The following is a 5,000-nucleotide window of genomic DNA, read 5'->3' as shown; positions in this document are numbered from 1 at the left end:
TTCCCTTGTCATGGAGTTCAGCGCAGGCTTTCAAGGACGTTGAATATCTCGTCTTTTGTCGGAAAAAATAAGTAAGAAGAAGAAAAGATGCAAATGTATTCGTTTCACGGCGAACTCAAGCGCGGGATGCGTGCACGCGTGAAGGAAAGAGAGATAGAGATAGAAAGAGATAGATAAATAGAGAGAGAGAGAGAGAGAGAGAGAGAGAGAGAGAGAGAGAGAGAGAGAGACCATGAAGTAGCGAGAGGAGTAAGGAAGGAGAGGGTGGAAGGCCAGTCGACGTCGCGCCGACAGGTGATCGCATACACACGACGATGGAATTCAAGGTGGAGGTGAATTACCTGGCCGGGATTTGAGGTTAGGTCGGCACAATCCTGAGTGACCCTGACTCGATGGACTACCAACGTGTATCTCCTTCGTTTCGCATCCTTGATCGATGAAGCGCATGTTACCTAACGTTTCCTCGGTTCGACGATCGATCCAACACGTGCGAAATACGACTGATATACGAGCGATAAGATTAAATAATCATAATAATAACCAAAAGGAAGCCTTTTGAAAATTAATTGATTTAACGATGAAAATAATAGCTGAGAACTATTGTTAGAATCTAAGAGATGATACTCGATAAATCCAAAAACCAACTTGTTATAGGGATACGTAAGACGTTTTATCCGCTTTGACAACAGAATTATTAGGAATTGTCCTAATATGATTTCAAGCTTAAACTTACGTCATAAGAAACTAACTCGCGTTTCGGTTACCATCCGTCTAAGGATGATTGCTGAAGTCTTAAAGCACCATAGCCAATCTCCGCACAAGCCTCGCCCACGTGCTCCCAGAGTTAACTTAATTACGGCCAATTAAGCGTCAATTAACCGCATGGCACACGCGGCTCATATGTAAACCCTTGTACGTACGTACGTACGTATGTATATATATATACACACACACACACACACACACACACACACATATATATATATATATATATATATACACATCCTTTCTATCTTTCTCACTCAGTCCAACTGTCCGTCAAATTAACGACGTACCGACGACGGCATGCGAGAGTTTAAAGACATAAATGCGACGAGCGTGAGGGAGCTCTCTATCTTCTTCTTCAACATACGTACGTATGTTCGTTCGTTCGTTCGTTCGTTCGTTCGTTCCTTCCTTCCTTCCTTCCTTCCTTCCTTCCTTCGCTCGGATGAAAGTGGTGAAAACGAAATTAACCAAGTGACACGGTTATTTACAGCACTAAAATAAAAAAGTTACGTCTGCCACCCGTACTCGGGAAAGTATTAAATCTAGACACGAATGGTATGGAACTTCTTCAAGTCAGACCCAATGCAAGCAGCTATCCTAAGTGAAGGATATGATCTTTTTTTATTTTTTTTTTATTTCTTTTTTTTTTCTTTTTTTTTTTTTTTCCTTATTTTTCTTCATGACTTTTAGACAACACCAACGACTTTTTATTTCCTACTCATAATGATCTATTTTAAATTAAATACAGATCCAAATAGAATGAGGACGGAAGGCGATGTTCAACGTTCGTCCAAATTTTTTTCGCAACCGTCACGCATGCGATTTCTTTTATGCAATTAGAATCGATTAATACAAATCGGATGTTAATCTTATTACAAGGTTATAACGTTTCCTTTTCCTTGAACTTTTTCTTTTACTTTCTTCTTTCCATTTTTATTTCTCACAATACGATCCGATAGACCGATATGCAACTTGGACCACGTGCTGCTTAATGAAGTGGGACCGAAAGAAGCCGAAAAGAATCATTATGAAGGCTAAATGAGGAGATAGAGAAACGAGAGAAGGGCGAAAATGAAGGAATGGGAGAAAAGGTTGAGAGAAAGAAAAAGAGAGAGAGAGAGAAAGAGAGAGCAAGAGGAGTAAAAAATGAGCAGGAGACGAGCTCAAAGGCAATGGGGCGACAAAAGTCAGTGGCGCTAAAAGCGCCACCGTCGTCGTGGTAGGCGCATGAATAATAATCCGTGATTAATAGAGCGCTAAGCTGCCGGCGACTCGCGGCATGAATGGCCGTAGTACTATTAAGCGCCACGTATATTATACCTACGGCAATGTATACGCAGATCTAGCTGTATATCATAGTGTGTGCGTGAGCGTCTGTATTTCGCGGCGCTATTACAACCACCGATACAGCTGTTCTCCTGCGTTATGGGTCGAAGAGGTTGTCCCAAAAATATAAGCCATGCTTCGAAAATATCTTTCCCCATTTAACTGCAATTCGATAATCCCTTTCTCCGTTTCAACGATTCGTCTGTTAAGTCCTAATCGTGGTCTTTTACAAATCGAGTAATGTACATTTTCTTTTTTATTTTTTTTTTTTTTTCGTTTTTGTTTCAAGAATGTATTATATATTCTTTCAGAGCGGATCTTTAAAAATGTATTATTTTAAGTCTATTTTATATAAAATTTCTATTTATTCTGTTCTGTTTTATAAAAAAAAAAAGAAAAAAAATAAAGAAAAAATACCCGCCCTCTTAAAATTTCATTATTATCATTTGCAGGCTGTTTATAAGCTCGCAGAAATCAATGCAATCGGTAACCAAGATGATAGCGCGAAGACGAAGAATTCTCGGAAAAGCAGGAGTGTAATTTTGGAGCTAGCCATGACCACGGTCATCGGCTGGTATAGTTCGCCTTAGTAATACGTAGTACATATAAGTGGTAAGTAGGTATGCGCAAACGGCAAACAAGAAGTAGCTACCGGCTGCTTCCACAGGTGGTCGGGTCACGAACTGACCCCACTCCATTGCTCCACCTTTCTCTTGCCTTCTCTACCCCTTCCCGCTTCATCCTGAAACCCCCCTCTCTCTCTTTCTAGCGTGTGCGCGCGCGCTCGTTAGAATCCTGCTTGACCTGTGCTAGGATAGGTTGGATGTACAAGTCGGTACTGGGTCGAGTGAGCTGTCGAAAGATGGAGGAGGTGACGTCGTGGACATTACATCGACGCGACTTCAATCCCTTTGCCCTTTTGCAGAATTTTACCACAACGCAGTTTCCTTCGTCAAATTGAATGTCGATCAAACGTAATGCAAAAGAAAAAAAAGGAAAAATGAAAAAAAGAAAAATGAAAGAAAGTATAAATATTACGGTTGAAATATTATTAAATAATAATATATAGTTTTGATTATACATAAAACGCAAGCGAAAAGTATAAATATTTAATTTTAGTCGGTACGACTATCTATCATTTTCGGTGCAACTCGTACGACAGAAATTAAGCGATGCATTTCGTTTTCCCCTACGTAATGGCGACTGACCTAATTTCGGAGCGGGGCCTCCGAGATAAAATTTATCTTCCACTCAGAATCTCGGTATAATACATCGAGAGGTACTTCGACTACTGCAAAATTTATGCTCGCGGAAATGTCACGATAATACGCACTGCGTACGGTTGAAAGTACGGTGCCTCGAGAAACTTTAGAAAACTTTAGATCCCGTTGAACTTTCCGTGCTTCGAACTTCGTCACCGTCGTTAACCAACAGCGAGCAACGAAACCGCTCGAGAACGGAGCCATCGTTCCCCTGTTTGATCGAATCTTTCCAAACGAAAAAGAAAACAACGAAACGAAAAAAAAAATGAGGAAAAAAGAAAAAATAAAACAAAGAAAGAAAAAAAAATTAAAATAAGAAGAAAAATAAAAGAAAAAAATATATCGTTCTAAATAATGCATCGATCGCGAAAGAAAATTTTGACCTTAAGAGTTTAGGTTGGATGTCGATAAAACTGAACATAAAGAACAAGGGAGCGTTCTTAAAAGTCCATCCTGATAATTCGCCGTAGGATAAAAGGGCGTTTCGAGAGCAAGCGAAGAAGAGAGTGAACCAGTTTGGACCGATCCGGAGGAAGTACACGTTCAACATCGGAAGAGAAAGAGATAGAGAGAACCCGGTTGCGTCGCTCGGTTGCCCGGTTGCCTTCGCCCGTAGGATGCTGAAGGCACTGCGGTTGCCATGGCAACCCACCACCACCGCAGCCCGATGTAATTATTTGAAAAACGCCCGCCGCAGCTCCATCCACCGCCCACCACCCCAGGGTTGCTGCTGCTGCCGGTACAGAATGACGCAAAAGTAGCCGGTTCACCTCTCTCTCTCTCTCTCTCTCTCTCTCTCGCTCTCTCTCACACTCTCAATCTCTCTCTCTCACTTTCTCTCTAACATTCTTAAAAATTCAAAAAATTTTCTATCGTTAAGAAAAAATTATTCTTTATGATTATAAGACCCTTCGTCACGTTCATCAAGCAAAATTTTCTATACCCCAAATTTTTTATTTCATTGACAGAAACATCAATAAGATATCATATTTAACCACGATCGTACAGAAAAAAAAAAAAAAAAAATAAAAATACATTTTTAACAATTCGATCAATTTTATCATTCCATTCGATTAATCGACTAATTCGATGTATTAACTATCTTTTTACAACCTATCTTACATATCTCCCAAAACCTTTCTTACTATGATGCTTAATCGGTGCATCAGAATTTGGATGGCGTACGACACAGTGTACTTGAGAATATTAATATTCATGCATCTCTAAAGACGCGGTGGGGGTTCTTCAAGTCCTCGAGCATTCGTGTTGGATATTTCTCAAGGGAAAATTTGTGGAGTCGAGCAGTAGTGCTTGAAATAAAGAGACAAGGGACGATTGCATAAACTGGTAAATGCCATTCATAAGAAATATAAGATGTTGACTGTTCTTTTTTATTTTATTTTTTTTCATCTTTTTCTTCTTTATTATCATATGATTTCTGATTCTAAATCTATCCTTATACTTCTAACTCTAAATGTATCATAACACTTACCACTTTAGAATTATGTAATCACGTTAATTTCTTGAACTCGTGTATGCAAACTTTTTCAATTTTTTCTTAAGAATATCCAATCTTTCTTTTTCTCTCTTTCACTCTTTCTCTCTCTCTCTCTCTCTCTTTCTCTCTTTCTCTCTTTCTCAAAT

General features: G+C 39.4%; 1 protein-coding gene and 1 long non-coding RNA gene across 3 annotated transcripts in view; both read right to left on the bottom strand.

Moving 5' to 3' along the window:
• LOC124950652 (LIM domain-binding protein 2) overlaps positions 1-5,000 on the bottom strand; it is a 122,672-nt gene that overhangs the window by 103,785 nt on the left and 13,887 nt on the right. The gene's annotated exons all lie outside the window — the stretch shown is intronic.
• LOC124950655 overlaps positions 1-5,000 on the bottom strand; it is an 11,113-nt gene that overhangs the window by 5,109 nt on the left and 1,004 nt on the right. The window contains exon 1 of the long non-coding RNA XR_007101409.1: positions 1,056-5,000. This exon is cut by the window's right edge and continues 1,004 nt beyond it. This is a non-coding gene — a long non-coding RNA (uncharacterized LOC124950655). The remainder of the gene's footprint in view (positions 1-1,055) is intronic.

The sequence above is a fragment of the Vespa velutina genome, chromosome 7, assembly GCF_912470025.1.
Source record: "Vespa velutina chromosome 7, iVesVel2.1, whole genome shotgun sequence".
Lineage (NCBI taxonomy): Eukaryota > Metazoa > Arthropoda > Insecta > Hymenoptera > Vespidae > Vespa > Vespa velutina.
The sequence above is the reverse complement of the archived record's forward strand: the minus strand, read 5'-3'. Positions and strand labels throughout refer to the sequence as shown.